Genomic DNA, 17641 nt, shown 5'->3' on the forward strand with positions numbered 1-17641 from the left:
CTAGATGTCAGATGACACATGAGACATGACATGAGAACACTGCTAAAATATGAACACCACTCATGCTTTAGATTCCCAGCATCTCTGACCTTCTTAAATTTAAACTACTTTTTAAATCCATCTGAAAATATTCAAGACCGCACTTAGGCCTCTTATGCTCACAATCTCATTGTCTTTCCCTTCTCTCTGAGCAAAGCTAACCATATTTGAATATAGTGAATAGTTTAACCACCTCAACAGATTCCTGATCAAAGCAAGTGTGAAATAATTTTCTCCACTTTGTACAGCAAAATGGTTTATGCAAGTAAGTCAACATTATGGGGAGGAAATAATGCAACTCAAAAGCATGAAGACAGGGCTTACAGAAGATGTATTTGCTAATATTATCATATGAAACTGTTTCTTTTGTTTTCTTAAGTCTCAGCTGGGAGGCAGCAGCAACTGAAACAATGTTCTCCCAGTGTAGCCTGGTCTTCAAGATGCTTTGGGGAATGAAATTACTTTTTACTCATGAAATCCACTAGACTGTGGAACAGTCTAATAAAAGGAAGTTACTGAATGCCAGCAGCTCTGGGTCCTTTTGAAGTTAACAGGGCCCTGCATTAACCTGACTGAGGCCTCCGCTGAAATTAAAGCAAGTGAGAGGCCCTGTAGTGAGAGAGAATCCAGGAGCCCTGCCTCCTGGCCTCCTGGTGTAGCATCTAATTCTCATTCTATCAGCCCCCCAGGGGTGAGGAGCTCACCAAGTCAGGGGAGGTGATGCATGCTGGGGAGGGCAGGAAGAATATGGAGTCTGCAGTAGAGTTAAAAAATGTCCCACTTCTTCACTGAAGAATCTTCTAAGCTAATGATTATAATCCAACTGCAAGCCTTTACCCTGATGGCAGAGAGCTGAGGCACTGATGACCATGTGGGTAGCAACCTAAGGACTCAGTCACATGCCTTCCTCTCTCCCTTGAGTACCCGTCTTCTTCCTCCTGCTCAACCCCTCGGTGGTCTTCCTTGTGGGAGGAAAGAAAGCAGCCTCCAAATCTGCAATAGCTGTAGAGTTCACCCTGGAGCCACAGCTCCCAAACTTCAATGACAATCAGCAAGCCCCACAGGGGGACGCGTTCAGACACCAAAGGCGGCCCTTGGTGAATCAAGGCCTATTTGATTCAGCAGGTTCCAAGGGGGCCCCAAGAATGCACATTTGTACCCAGCTCCCCGCTTTCCCATCTTCCAGAACCACCCAGAGTTTAATTAAATGAGCCGTGAGGAAGAGCTGAGATCCCACTCGCAAGCTCGTCCTCAGACGCTGACTCTTGATTCACATTCACTCCTGTTTTGTTCCTGCACATTTCCCTTCATACAGGTCTGGGTGCCGCACACGGGAGGCCAACTGCCCAGGTTAGAGTCACAGCTGCCTGGTACTGTGCAGTCTGGAGGAAGCCTCTCACTTTCTCTCAGCGAAGGGAGAGAACCCGAGAAAGGACGTTGTTGAGGGCTAAGGGTGACGTGTGACAACGCAAGCAGAGCACTGACTGCCTGCCATGGAGAGTACTCAACAAACATGGCTCTTATCCTCACCTTGATGGCCTGTAATATGGTTCATGTAGCAGAGCGGCTCTAATAAATCAGCATCATGAAGTGTCATTCTTTAAATGCAGCCTGTTTGTGTTTCTGTGGCTCTATCCCAGCCAGATATGTAGTTTAAGGCCTCCTCAGCCCAGATGATACTAAGCGGAAGAAGACAGTATATTATATGCTTTTACTTTTAAGAGGACAAAATACAGAATTCCCTTGTGGCAAAATAAGGATCCAGCTCTGGCACCGAAGCAGCTTGGGTCACTGCCATGAGCAGGTTCATTACCTGGCCGGGGAACCTCTACATGCCGCAGGTGCAGCCAAAAAAAAAAAAAAAAAAAAAAGACGTAGGAAACTGGGGAGAAAACATGGGAATAAGTGTAAGAAAAGCTTAAAGAATAAATGCTATGTCTACAGGAAAAACATGGTTATGTTTCAAGAAAAAAAATACTGTGCCAGATTTTTCATCTGATTATCAGAGGACTGCCTAGGCAGAAAACTGATTTTATAACCATTTGATTTTTTTTTTTTTTTAAGTAGGGAGGCAGAAGAGATGTGGAAAGGGGAGAAGAGAGTAGAAAATTACAGGAAAAAGAGAACAAAAATAAAGGAAGGGAAATAGTGGAAAAAGAAATGTCTCAAAGCATCAGCTGGTCTTTATTCAGTTGAACACACAGCCTGCAGGGGTCTAGTGCAGTGGCGTTTTGTCCAATGTACCAATATGATGCTGTTCCCACAGTCTAAACAGCAACTGGAGACCAAGCATGGCAATGGCGATGTGCAAGGCTCAGAAGGCCCCTCAGCCCTTCAAGCTGCTGCCCATCACAGGAGCCAGAGAACAGCTTTTGTTACCTGAGCCCTTCCCCCTGTTCTCCAGGCAAACAGGCACCCTCCCATCTGGAGCAGGGATGCCATTCCCATTCCTTCCCACTGTCCCTGACCGCTGGGAGTTGTGTTTAAATAACCTCTCTCTTCCATAATCAGTCTGCTCCTCCTGACCCATTAATTCTGTAAAGCTTCAATCTAGTATGTGGGGCCTCAAAAATCATTTCTGATTGCATACAAACATCAGAGCAAGCAGCAGCGGTGGGAAAACAAAGAGACTAAAGTACAGGAGAGGTTACCACAGGTTGTGTACAGTGAGCAAATATAAATGTGCAAACATAAATGCACATACATGCACGTGCATGTGTGCACATACACAAGTGTACCACACACATCTGCATGTGTGCATACATACACCTGCAGGCAAACATGCACATACATACACATAAATCTGTAAGCACACACGCACGCAAACATACACATTCACCTGCACACATAAGCAGGCACACACCTGTACCCAAGTGTACATTTAAATTAATGAAACAATGAGGCCAATAGACTGAGGGGACTCTCTTGCCATGGAGGGAGGCCTAGTCAACAAATCAAAATCTAAGCCTATAATGCCTCAAGGTTACCAAATTGAATCCCAAGGACAACCAATCCAAAACAGCCAACTAGGCTTGAAATTACAGCAAAGCAATAATGTCCCCAGTTTGCCTCTGCTCTTTCTCTATCAAAGTCTACCACCAGCTCCTGTGGGTGGAGCATTCCTAACCACTTCCAGTTTGGTGCTGTCTGATCCAAATCAATTTTCACTCAAATAAACACTTAAAATTGTTAACATAACTCATTAATCTTTGAAGCACACACAATCACACACAGACACAAACATACCCATACACATTCATGCATGTGTATAGACACCCACACAGATTACAGAAATAAATTCTCTTTTCAACAACTAACAAACTGCATGAGATGTAGCCATTGTTAAGGGCCTCTTTCAAGGCAGAGGTCATTATTTTCAACTGTGAGCTGAGGCAACAACATTCTCAAATCGAGACTTTGAATTCAGGCTGCCAGTACTCTTCTGTCACCAATTCAAGTGGCTGTTATCATCCCAGTGACAATGGCCTGGACTCAAATCAGAGGGAGATAGTGGCCCCTGCATGCCCTGTATCAACTTTCCACTAACACGCTGACCATAATTTAGCATAATAAACCCAAACCTCGTGTATTCCCAGGTTTACTTCCCCCCTAAAAAAAGGTTCCTGAGCCCAAGTGAGAAAATCGTGAAGCAAGCGCAACAGAGAAAAAGATCAGCCAGAGAGCAGTAGACAGGGACCTCCTTTCCCCCTCCACCCATCCGCTCTTTGCTCCAGTCAGGTCAGCAGGTGCCCAGGTAGGGTCTAGGTACGGGTGAGAGTGGGAAGGACTAGAGGAGGGATGAGACAGCTCCGTGTACACACTATTCTCTGACTGCAGACTAGAACCAGCCCTACTGGGTGTGAGCAGAGAACAATTCATCATTAAAGGTTTTGAGGATACCTGCCTGGAATCAAAACCCTCACAAGCAAATGGCCTCTCTCTCCCCTGAAGCCTTTCCTCTTAGGTAAATGTATGCCCAAACCGCCAATGTGTTTTCAGTAAAATGACACCAGGAACATTTTTAACATCCCTATTAAAATGTGGCCTGGATGTGCAGAGTACAGACAGAAGATTAGCAGGGAGGCAGGGTCCCCTGGGGGGACAGCTAAGTAGGGGCTTCAGAGGGCTTCTGCTCCTGATCTCTATCGGATAATTCTCAGTAATCAGGACAAATCAGCTTGTAAATGAAGCCTAATTTTCAGAGTCCAAAGTTCAAGGAAAGATTTTCTTTCTCTTTATTGGTATGAATTTCATCCAATGGGGCAACCATGAGAGAGCCATCAAGTCCCAAGGTCTATCATCCATCACTCTATCAAGAGTTTCCAGTGAATTTTAACCCTGTTTTTGTCCTACATCTTCAAAAGATAATAAGATGAACATTAGAGATTTTCAACAGGGGTTAACATTAAACTGCTACGCTGTCATCATACAAAGAAAAAGAAAGCCAATGTATGAAGGCACTGCATTTTCAAAATTGTGTGTGTGAGTAAAATTGTTCTTGGTGACACACTGTTTCCTTACTTTTTCATTTCAGGGATGACAGGGACGATTATATTTCACTTTAGCTTTGTCTGCCCCAGGAACAATTCATTATGTTTCTAATGACAATCTATAATCGTAATGAAAAGATATTTTGTGCTAATTGTACAGGTAAAAATTTAGAGTAATACTGGTGTATTACACAATGCCATTTTTGTTTTAATCTACCAAGTGAAGGTGCCGGCCACCTCACTGTGATGGATTAAGTTAAATATCAGCTGAGGTTCATCAGGCTCAGTTTCTATTTGCATTAGAATGTGCACTGTTTGACCTGTCCCTTATAACCATGTTTGTGTTTAAAAATGCAATTACTTAATAAAATTTAATTGTATATCATAATCACAAGAAAAACAGAACCCTGACAAGAACCTTCTACCTCCCCACTTACAAAGGACCATACAGATGCAGAAGATTAGTGGCTTGTCCAGGACCCAGGGAGCCAGGCTGGATACTGACCCACTCAATCTGCCTCTCCCACATATATTACCTGCGAATCCCTCACTGTTGGCTGATGAAACAATTTCTCACCTAACATGTGTATATTTTCATTTTGGCTCCTGGGTAGGGTTCTCATATCTTTGCAAGTGTAAAGGAAAGAAATCTCACCTTCAAAAGGTAAAGAACAGGAGGAAGGAGACATAATACTCATTTCTAGCAGCCTCCTGAATCCATTCATAAGCTCAGTGGGGAAAAGTTTGGTTCCTTGAGCTGACATTCTCGATTTTTTTCAATCTTATATCAATTACATTTTTAAAGGTCATTTTGCCTTTTTTCTTTGCATTCTCGCACCATTTCCAATTTCCCCAAACTAATAAATGCTGAAAAGTACTGGAGTACTAAGTACTAAAATAATTTAAAAGTACTGATTACATACTTTTAAAAAAAGTATTTATTCATGTCCTAAATGGAAAAATATTATATGGGCACTTTTGTAGCACAAATATTATAGTAGTCTAGCAAAAAGGCAGGGGACTTCACAGGAACTTCTGGCGGCCATGACTGGGCCCTGAGGTATTATATATGCCCCCTGTTTCTGTGTAACAAATTGCCCCAAAATTTGGTAGTCTAAAACAATAACAACAATAATAACCATTACCTCCTAGTTCCAGTGGGTCACCTCCCTTGAGGTTGCAGTCAAGATGTCAGCCAGGGCTGCCGTCATCTGAAGGCTTGACTGAGACTGGAAGAGGATCCAGCTCCAAGCTAGGCGCAGACAGAGCTGGCAGCGTGGTGCTGGCTGGTTGCCAGAAGACCTCAGTTCTTTACCACAAGCATCTCTCCATGAACTGACTTCATGATATGACAAGTGGCTTCGCCTAGAGCAGGTGATCCAAGAGAGAACAACATATAAGTGGTAATGCTTTTTATGGCCTATCTGCTGAAGTCGCACCCCAAGAGATCCATAATCTACCAGTTTTCTCACTGTACTGGTCAGCCCTCACTGATGTGGAGGGAACCACTCAAGAATGCAACCATCCGGGGGAAAGACTCATTGGGCACCATCTTGGATGCTAGCTAAGACATACCATTTCCCAGATAACAATTAGAAAATTTTCAAAATCCATAGATATGCTGGAACTTGGGTGGGAAAAGAAAAGTCAGGGCTGAGTCTAGGGCTGGAGTCTGGGTCACCTTTGCACCAGGATGGCCACCAGTGTAAATTTCAGCATCCAAAAGTGCATGGCAATTATGGCTCCACCTGAGATAAGGAAAAGTATTAAAGATCAAAGGCAGTCCAATCCTGTGAAGGGCTGAAGTAGCTGGAGAATCACAGGGACTCAAACCCATGCTTATACTGTCTTTCCAAATGGTCTACTCAGCATGGGGCAAGAATCCACCCACTCCCTGAGAAAGATGTTGGCTGTGGAGACCGGGTAGGCTGCCAGGCTGTCAATGTATGACAGGACTAATTAGGAACCAAGACCCAAGTTGGAGGCCAATGCTGATTGCTGTTGACCCACAGGTGCCCATAACATTGGCCACGAGGCAAGGAACACCAGTACAAATCCCAGAGCCCCTTCTTGGGTGAAGGATCTAAGCTCCTGGCTGTCTTTTGTGAAACGCTCTGGATCTAGAGTTTTTTTAAAAAAAAGCAAAAAGAAAAGAAAAAGAAAAAAGATGGTATCTCCGTCCCCAGAGAAAATCCAGGCTCCCGGATATGTGTCAAACCAGCCGCCTGCCCCTCGGGCCCACGTTTCAAGGGAAGCGAAGGAGCCTCCGTCACGCCTGCACCTGGCGCCCCTCATGCCTCTGGAAGCCCTTCCAAGAGTTCGGAAGGTGAGATGGCAATTATAAGGTCCACCTGAGATAAGGAAGGTACTAAAGCTCAAAGGCATTGCGGATGCTTGCGGGCCTCACGATGGGAGCCGCCTTGGTCTTCGAAGTGCTCCTCTCTCAGGGCGCCCATGTGGGGATCCAACCCTTCCCTCCTCAAGGGGCAGCTCCGGGTTTCAAGTCCGCTCCCGACTGTGGGTGGACTGCGGGGGCGGGGCGACAGACGGTGACCTTGACCAGGAGGCGGTGTCCCGACCCCTCCCACCTGCTGGGCTGTGGGTCCCGTTGGGTGGGAGCCGCTCCGCCGGCCTCAGGGTTGGTTCTGAAGTGATTTTTCCCGCGCGGCCGCCGCCATCTTGAACCGGTACCGGAAGTGGAAGCTGGGGTTTAGGGAGCAGAGCCGCCGGCGGCGGAAGTGCCGGCGGCATCCCGGGTCCCTGAGGCTGCGGCTGAGGACGCTGCGCTGGCGGCAAGCAGTCCCTTGATACCAAGGAAGGGACTTTCATCTTAAGGTAAGAGAAACTCTTGCTCTCGTGACAGAAATCTGGAGACGGGCCGCGGCTGGCATAGTTTGGACGGCGGGCGTTTCTGGAACTGGGTCTTGTTTTCACGCGTGGCTGCTGTCACTCCAGGCCTGGGGGCTGCGTTCCAGGCCGAGGTACAGGGAGGGCGTCATTCTCTTCAGCATCTCCCGTTTTCGGGGAAAAAGCGAACACCTGCCTGGAAGGAGAGATGGACGCGTTTATCCAGCGGCCCCAAGAGAGGTTATGATAAGCCCGAGTTTGACTGCAGGCGACCCTGGGAAAGTGGGAACTGGCTCAGAGAGAGCCGGCGAGAGCGGGTAGGATTCTCTGTATGCAGGGGCCTCCGCAAACCCTGTGTTCATCTCCCTTTTTTTTTTTTTTTTTTTTGTCTTTGGTTCGTCTCCTTTTTAAGGCATGTGGCATTTCCCAGAATGACGTATTAACTGCAACGTCGCCCAAAGCATAGTGCCCAGAGCAAGAGTTCTTCATGTTCCTCCCTGAAAAATAAGAATTTTATGGAGTTCCCGTCGTGGCTCGGTGGTTAGCGACTCCGTCTAGGAACCATGAGGTTGCGGGTTCGATCTGTGGTCTCGCTCAGTGGGTTAAGAATCTGGCGTTGCCGTGAGCTGTGGTGTAGATCGCAGATGAGGCTCGGATCCCATGTTGCTGTGGCTGTGGTGAAGGCTACAGCTCCCATTAGACCCCTAGCCTGGGAACCTCCATATGCCACGGGTGTGGCCCTTTTAAAAAAAGAAAGAAAGAAAAAAGAATTTTATGGGGGCGGGGGAGATTAATGTTCCCCAACTTGACGTGCACAAAGCAAATTCTGAAGTCAATAGCTCTAGAGAAGCTTTGACTGCATGTGGCAGATGCTGAGCATCGCAGATTCTGTTCCCTCCTTCATTCTCAGGGCAGGATGACTCAGTTGACCACCATAACGTGCTTGGTGAAGATATTCATCCTCAGCTTCCCTTGAAGCTGAAGCTGGCCGTGGGTATCATTCTAGCTGATGAGACCTCAGTAGGGCAGGTGTAGAGATTTCAGGGGACATTTTAGCTTTTGGCTGGAAGCATCTTCGCTCCCTCCCTTCCTTTTGTGTTTGAACCTAGAACACATACATCCGGGGACGTCATCTTGCAAAGATGAGGCCATGAGCTTAAGGCTGAAGACAAGGGGGTAGGGATGGGAAAAACAGCCTGGGCTCTTGCTGAGAACATGGAGTCAGCTTTGTCACAGGCAGCCAAACCCCAGCCTCATTGATATGATTAGCCCAGTTTTGCTCAAACTTCTGTGGACACAGAATCTCTTTTTCCTGGTAGAATTCATTAGCACATCCCACAGGATTGTTGCTCTGTGGAGCATATTTTAGAAAAGACTGACCAGTAGTACTAGAAAGGATTTAAGTGGGGCTGAGGGGTATGGCTTCCCTACAGTGACATCTTAAGGGCTCATGTGCTGCTCCTTGGGGCGAGAATGGGTGGGGGAGCCTGTGAGACAGGGTTAGTTTTAATGGAATCTGACCATAACTCAAAGAATGAAAATCAGTAATACTGGAAGAATTACATCGAAAGTGTGTTCGTCTCCTTTATTTTCCAAACACAAATATTTCAAATATTATATCCCACTGTGAAATTTATAATCTAGTTTTTATTACTGATTTGCATTTCTTGGACAGGAGCTAAAATTTAGAACATCTTCCATGAACGAAATATACCACCCAACTGCTTGCTATCCCTGCGGTCTTCTACCTACAGTAATTCAAAATAACCACCAGCTCTTTATGATTAATGTTTTACAAATTCTGATGGTGTGTAAGTCTGGGAGGTAGAGTGCAGTTTCTGAGAAGAAAATTCAACTCGGGCTTAAGGACTGTCCTGTGTTGTGCCATCCAAGAGGGCAGCCACTGGCCGTGTGCAGTTGCTGAACACTTGAAACATGGCTGGCCTGAGTTGAGATGTGCTGTGAACATATTTCAAAGACTTGGTATAAAAAAAAGAATGTAAAATATACATTAATAATTTATATATTAATTACATGCTGAAATGATAATATTTTTGATGGATTGGATTGGTTACATGTATTATTAAAATTAATTTCATCTGTTTCTTATTACTATTTCTAATGGCACTGCTGGAAAATTTAAAATCATGGCTTGCATCTGAGGTTTGCATTGTATTTCTCTTAGGTTTTGTGTCCCAGACACTCTGTTCCCACTACTGTATTGTGACCCTTTGGGGACTCTTGGAGCCTCAGTTTCCCCACCTATGAATGAGGCAACTGGAATAGGTTGCTCCCGGTTTTAGATCTATGAACTCTAAGAACTGTGTGCTCCTCTTTCCCTTTTTTTCTGTTAAGTAAAACAGTCATTTGGATATTTTCCTGGGAAGACTACTGATCTTAGCTTTAGAAAGTTTAGTTTAAGACCTATGTCTTCCACTCCATGGCCAGGTGACTGGCCGCTTATATTCTAGGAACCATTTTACATGGGAGGAACCTGTATTTGAAATGTTTTAAAGAAAGTCCTAGACTGACTGTAAAGCTGACTCTCAGTAGGTATGTGGTTGTCTTGAAAGTGAGGGCATGTATTTACAGGCGCAGAAAACACTATATAGGAAAAGGTATTTTAAATAATGGAGGGCCACCTTCCCAGCATCTTGCAGCCCAAAGCCTTCAGTGTAGAGGTTGGGAAAATACCTCCCCAGAAGAACCAGATAAGTTTCGGTTGTGCTGCTGAAGGCCAAGTGTTAGCACTTGGGTTCCCAGCAGGAAGAGACTGTCAGTAAGAAAACAGATATGTATCAGGTGCTATTCAGGAACTGCGAATAGAGTTAGAAAACAAAATCGGGCCTGGCTCCTTCCCCATGTGGTGCTTCTTTTTCTGCAACTCCAGCAGGTCTAGCAGTGCACATATCGGTGCAATAGCAGTTAGGAACAAAAGCAGCTAGCACAATAGACGAACAGGTGTTGACGGTTCTATAAACATGATGGAAAGTTCCTCTCTTGAAGTCATGATTTTTGAAGAATTACGTGTGAAATTCTTAAGAGTTTTGCAGTGAGTTTATCTTCTGTGATACAAGTGACCAGTGAGGGATGGTTAAATATAGGATGAACAAGAAGACAAAACAGGTCAAAAGACAACAGATACCCAGGGTGATGCTAGAAACCAAATTAGAGGAAACTCTGGGAAGCTAAAGCAGAAGGACACACACTGGGCATGGGGCCCTTTTCTGAACTTCTGCTTTAGGGTAGTATGTTTTCTGACCTTGGGCAGTGGAGCAGCCAGGGTCCAAACTTGCAGGTTGAGCCCAGGAGCCAACAAGTCACATCAGAAGCCACTTTCTAGGTTTAGCTGAGTATTCTTCCTAAAATGCTTTATGCATGTATACTTTAACTCTTATTAAACCACATGCAAGGGAGTTCTTGTTGTGGCTCAGTGGTAATGAGCCCAACTAGTATCTATAAGGACACATGTTCGATCCCTCGCTCAGTGGGTTAAGTATCCTGCGTTGCTGTGAGCTGTGGTACAGGTCACAGATGCGGCTCAGACCTGGGGTTGCTATGGTTGTGGTGTAGGCCGGTGGCTGCAGCTCCAATTCAACCCCTAGCCTGGGAACTTCTGTGGGTGCAGCCCTAAAAAATAAATAAATAAACAAACAAACCATATGCAATGCACGCACTGTCACAGTTTCATGTTACTTAAGGAACCCCTGTCCTGTGTTTATAAAGAATCAAGATAAAATAATATACTCATTTATTTTGCAGAGTTCTAGCTTGTGGAGTAGATGTAGTCAGACATGTGCAGTGACCTGGTCCCTTGGAGCACTGTGGTACCCAGGCAGGCCCTATCCCTGTTTTGTTATTCATTCATTCACTGTGTATGTAGTGTGTGCCCATGTTACAAGTTGAATTGTGTTCCCCCAAAATTCATATGTTGAGATCCTAACCCCCAGTACTTCAGAATGTGATCTTATGTGGAGATAGGTTTATTTTAGAAGTGATTAGTTAAGTTAGGATGAGGCAATACTGTGGTAGGGGAAAGGGAGGGGGACTAATTTAATATGACAGGCGTCCTTATGAAATGGGAAATTTAGGAGTTCCCATTGTGGCTCAGTGGGTTAAGAACCCAACATAGTGTCTATAAGGATGCGGGTTCGAACCCTGACCTTCCTCAGTGGGCTAAGGATACAGTGATGACACAAGCTGCCAGTGTAGCTCACAGATGTGGCTTGGATCCGGCATTGCTGTGTCTCTACTGATTCAGCCCCTAGCCTAGGAACTTCCATAGGCTGCAGGTGCAGCCCTAAAAAGAAAACAAACAAAAAGGGAAATTTAGACTCAAAGATGTACACACAGGGAGACAACTCTGTGAAGACTGGAGTTCTGCTGCCACAAGCCAAGGAACTACCAGATGCTAGGAGAAAAGCCTGGAACAGCTCCTTCCCTGGTGCCTTCAGAGGGAGCCTGACCCTGCCAACACCTTCATCTCTTGCTTGCTGTCTTCAGAACCGCAGGACCAATCTGTTGTTAAGTACCCCAGTCTGTGGTATTTGGTGTGACAGCCTCAGCAAACTAATGCAGCCTGCTGAGTGCCAGGACCTCCTCCGACTGCTGAACAAGAGCCTTTAGGTCTTGCCCTCACAGAGTTTAGGTACTGGGGCAATGAGATGGGCGTGAGTGAGATGATTTTAAACAGTGTGTTGTAAGTTCTTTGAATTGCTGATCACAGAAGTGTGAGCACATTAAAACCTTAGAGTACCTGTGGGGCCAGTATGCATTCCCATCCTGAAATGAATGGCCAGTTGGCATTCAGAATCTCCCATTATAGAACCCCATACCGACAATTCAGTCTCACTTCCACTTTTCTTCCTCGATGCACATTGTCACTATTCACTATGATTCCTTTTAATCAGCAGTATGTCTCCTGTATTCCTTCTGTGTAATGTAAATTTATATCTTTACAGTAAAAGTCTATGAAGCCTCACCTAACATATAACCAAGTTACATAGGTAGATTTAGAAAAATAATTGTGTCTCATTGGGCCTTTTTTCAGATGTTAACAGAGGAGTAGAGACTCATGTGAATGAAAGATAAAGGGAGAGAGTGGAATGATTTATGGGCCACTATGCTGGCAGCCGCTATGGGAATGTACTCAGGTGTGTGCTGTAGTGATTAATGAATGGATGAAAGAATATTGTCAGGAAGGTGGAGAAACGAGCTGCCTAGGTGGAGGTGCTCATGGAGCTCCTCGTGGGTTAATCTGAATATGTAAATTTAAATGTGTATTACAGTGCCAGACTGGAGAAAATTGATAAGGTTGTCAACAATACAGATTTTCCTATTGCTTTCCCGATTCTTTACCAGGAAAAAAAGTTTTATGCATGTAAATAGATAAATAGATAACAGATGGTTGGATGGATGGATGGATGGATGCATGGATGGATGCATGGATGGATGCATGGATGGACTGGTGGGTAGGAGTAGATGGATAGGTAGGTAGGTGGGTAGATGGATGGATGGATGAATGGATGGATAGATAGATAACTGGCTGGCTTTGGATAATTGTGTCCTAGGAAATAAGGTGGAGGTATCATCTGAAGTAACTAGTCAGCTTTTCTAGCTGTCCTCCTCTAGTCCTGAAGTGTCCTTTTCTTCCTGGTGGGAACTTTGCCATTTCGCCCTGACAGTGACACTGATGCTGTTACTGTAGGTGTTTAGCGTCTCTGGGCTCCATCGAGGGAACCTGCCAAACCTCGGGCATTGGGGTGAGGAAACCCCTCTCGGCACACTTGTGAGTGCCCATCTTGTTCAGAGGTTGCCACCAGGCCAAGCTAAATCCTACCAGCAGGTTTTCCAGTCTGCCCAATGCTGTCCTGCCCCATGTTTCAGGGGAATCTGGGTTGGGTGGCAGTACATAAAAATTAATAGTTTTCCCATCGCCCATCCAAATGCCCTCTTGAAAGAGTGGAATAGTAGCTGGACCCACATTTCCATGTGGCCACTGCCTGGGAACTGCCAGCTCTCCTCCACTGCACAGGCTCTCTTCCCTCTTTAAGGCACCTGTTGTGACCCCCTAAATCATCCAGTTCAAAACATAACCCAGATTCTGCTTTTATCCACTCCCTACCCCCTCAGAAATTCATAATTTTTTGGAGTATAGTGGAATTACAATATTATGTTAGTTTCCAGTGTACAGCATAGTGATTTAGTATTTTTGCAGATTATACTTCACTGTAGATTATTTTAAAATAATGGGTATAATTCCCTGTGCTATACAGTATATTCTTGTTGCTTACCTAATTTTTCCCCCCATCGGCAACTTTTATTTTTATTTATTTATTTTTATTACTCAATGAATCTATTACATTTGTAGTTGAACAATGATCATCACAATCCAATTTTATAGGATTTCCATCCCACACAACCCTAGTGCATCTTTCCATTCCCCGAACTGTCTCCTTTGGACACCATCAGTTTTTCAAAGTCTGTGAGTCAGTATCTGTTCTGCAAAGTTTATTGTGTCCTTTTTAAGATTCCACATGTCAGTGAAAGCATTTAATGTTGGTGTCTCATTGTATGGCTGACTTCACTTAGCATGATAATTTCTAGGTCCATCCATGTTGCTAAAAATGCTGGTATTTCATTCCTTTTAATGGCTGAGTAATATTCCATTGTGTATATGTACCACATCTTTTTTTTTTTTTTCTCTCTCTCATCTTTGTCTTTTGGCCTTTTTTTCTGGGGCTGCTCCCATGGGATGTGGAGATTCCCAGGCTATGGGTCTAATCAGAGCTACTGGGCTACTAGGAACCTCATGGCTCCTAGTCAGATTCGTTAACCACTGTGCCACAACGGGAACTCCATGTACCACATCTTCTTGATCCACTCCTCTGTCGATGGACATTTAGGTTGTTTCCATGTCTTGGCCATTGCAAATAGTGCTGCAGTGAACATTGGAGTACATGTGTCTTTTTGAGTCATGGTTTTCTCTGGCTAGATGCCCAGGAGTGGGATTGCTGGATCAAATGGTAGTTCTAGTTTTAGTTTTCTGAGGCATCTCCATACTGTTTTCCACAGTGGTTGCACCAATGTACAATCCCACCAACAGTGTACTAGGGTTCCTTTTTCTCCACACCCTCTCCAACACTTATTGTTTGTAGACTTCTTGATGATGGCCATTCTGGCTGGTACCTAATTTTTTTTTTTAGGGCTGCACCCGCGGCATATGGAGGTTCCCAGACTAGGGGTCACATCAGAGCTGTAGCCACCTGCCTATACCACAGCCACATCAACACCAGATCCAAGCCACATCTGCAGTCTACACCATAGCTCACAGCGTCACCAGATCATAAACCCACTGAGCAAGGCCAGGGATGGAGCCTGCATCCTCATGGATACTAGTCAGATTTCTTTCCACTGAGCCAGGAGGGGAACTCTGCTTATCTATTTTATATATAGTAGTTTGTATCTGTTAAACTCATAGACCTAACTTATCCCTCGCCACACGGTTAACCACAAGTTTGTTTGCTGTATCTTTGAGTCTGTTTCTGTTTTGCGTACACATTCATTTATTTTTTTGGATTCTGTGTGTAAGGGATATCATATAGTATTTGTCTTGTCTGTTTCACTAAGCCTAATATTCTTTAGATCCATCTACATTGCTGCAAATGGCAATATTTCATTTTTATGGCTGAGTGATATTCCATTGTACATGTACCACATCCTTTTTTTTTTTTTTACTCCCCCCCCCCCCACCCACTTCATAGGGCCGCACCTGCGGCATATGGAGGTTCCCAGGCTAGGAGTCTAATGGAGCTACAGCTGCTGGCCTACACCAGAGCCACAGCAACACCAGATCCAAGCCACGTCTGCGACCTACACCACAGCTCACGGCAACACCAGATCCTTAACCCACTGAGCAAGGTCAGGGATTGAACCTGCAACCTCATGGTTCCTAGTCGGATTCGTTTCCCTGCTCCACAACAGGAACTCCTGTGTACCACACCTTTATCCATTCATCTCTTAATGAGCACTTGAGTTGCTTCCATGTCTTGGCTATTGTAAATAATGTACCTGTGAACATTGGGGTGCATGAATCTTTTTGAATTAATGGTTTTTTTCCAAATACATACCCAGGAGTGGAATTGCTAGGTCATATGATGGTTCTATTTTTATTTTTTTGAGGAACCTGCATACTCTTTTCCACAGTGGCTGCACCAATTGACATTCCCATCAACAGTATACAGGGATCCCTTTCCTCCACATCCTCTCCAACATTTATTATTTGTAGAGTTTTTGATGGTAGCCATTTGACAGATGTGAGGTAATACCTCATTATGGTTTTGATATATATATTTCTCTAATAATTAATGGCATTGGCATTCCCATCATGGCTCAGGGGTTAGCAAACCCAGCTAGCATCCATGAAGATGCGGGTTCAATCCCTGCGCTTGCTCAGTGGGTTAAGGATCCAGTATTGCCATGGGCTGTGGTGTAGGTCACAGATGCAACTCAGATCCTGCATTGCTGTGGCTGTGGTGTAGGCCAGCAGCTACAGCCCTAATTGGACCCCTAGCCTGGGAACCTCCATATGCCACAGGTGTAGCCCTAAAAAAGAGACCAAGAAAAAACATAATGAATGAAGTTAAGCACCAGATTCTGCCTTAAGAGCTGCAATTGATCAAGTATGTCTGGGTCCCCAGAGATTGCATGGAGTACTCTGAGACGGCACCAGAGCAACAGGACTTTTTAAAGGCCCCCTGGGTGACTGGAAAGTACAGCCAAGGCTGAGAGCCCTGTGCTAAAGCCTCATTATACAGAGTGTGCTCCTTGACTCTCTTCCTCAGAGCATCAGCATCGCTTGGGATGGTTGGAAATGCAGAGCTCTCTGTCCCTCCCCATATCAGAATTTACTTCGTAACAAGAGCCCTGGGGTATCTGTAATGACCTTGAAACACCACTGACAAAGTCCTTTCTTCTCTCTTTGGTAAGGTGGTTGGAGTTCTCTTGTGGCTCAGTGGGTTCAGGATCAGGTGGGGTCATCGCAGGGGCTCAGGTCACAGTGTGGTGTGGGTTAGATCCCTGACCTGGGAACCTTAACATGTTGTGGATGTGGCAAAAAAAAAAAAAGAAATAATAATAATAATAATAATAAAGAAAGGGCCTTCAGATACCATAGATGACTCCCAGATTAATCTTCCCTAATACTTTATAATACGGTATTTGTGCTGTGCTGATAGAAAACTCCTGTGGCTTTTCCATCAGGCTTTCTGCAGGTTGTGACTTTGGGAGCTGGGCTTACAATTCTGAATCTACAGGTTTTCTCTGACTCCCAGGTTTATTGAAAATGTGACTTGCAGGTTGCTGTTTTTCTTGTAGCTTCGTATATTTTCTAGGAGAGGCAGTTCAGAACCAAGCTGCCACCATATGCCTGTCAGAAGCGGGATTCACTGTCTTGGGCTTTTTAAAGAATTATTTATGATTTATTCCTTCTGGGCCTTTTTCATTTTCTCTCTTTCTGGAACTCCCGTTATTTAGATATTGGACCTCCTGGAGTGGTTTCTAACTTTTACGGTTTCTCTCCTGTCCCCCATCTCCTTGTCTTTTTGCTCTAATTTCTAGTAGGTTTCCTTAATTTCACTTTCAGCCGTTAGCTCTTTCTGCGCTTATCCACATCCCCTTGGCACACATGTATTCACGTCTGCCAGGCTGTCCTCCAACTACTGACACCTACAACTCTTGGCTTGGGACCTTCCTATGGTAACAGATTCCGCTATGCTTTTTCACCAGCAGACCATAAACGCTGAGAATTATTCTAACCTGGGAGCAGCCTTCAGCCAAGGATTGATTGGCTTTTTCACTCAGCACATTTCCTTGGAGATACAGCCAAGTCCTTATATCACTCAATAGCCGTTTCCTTTTTGTTGCCTGGTAGTACTCCATATATGGAATATGGAGTTGGCTTAACCATTCACCTAGTGAAGAATGCTGGGAGCTGTTTCCCATTTGGGGATATTGCAGATAAAACTTCTGTGAACATTTGCATATGGATCTTTGTGTGAACATAAATTTTATCTCTCTGGGACCAAAGCCCAAGAAGGCAATTGCTGTGTTATTCAGTCTTTGCATGTATCTCGGTGCCAGCTTTTTGATGCATCGTCAATGCTGACCCAGAAGGGTTTGGACTTTGCTTCATAGCAATGGGAATGTGTTCACAAACTTCAGAGCAGATAGGATGCAATCAAAGTATTGCTCTATGACAGGTAATA

Source organism: Phacochoerus africanus, chromosome X (assembly GCF_016906955.1).
Source record: "Phacochoerus africanus isolate WHEZ1 chromosome X, ROS_Pafr_v1, whole genome shotgun sequence".
Classification (NCBI taxonomy): domain Eukaryota; kingdom Metazoa; phylum Chordata; class Mammalia; order Artiodactyla; family Suidae; genus Phacochoerus; species Phacochoerus africanus.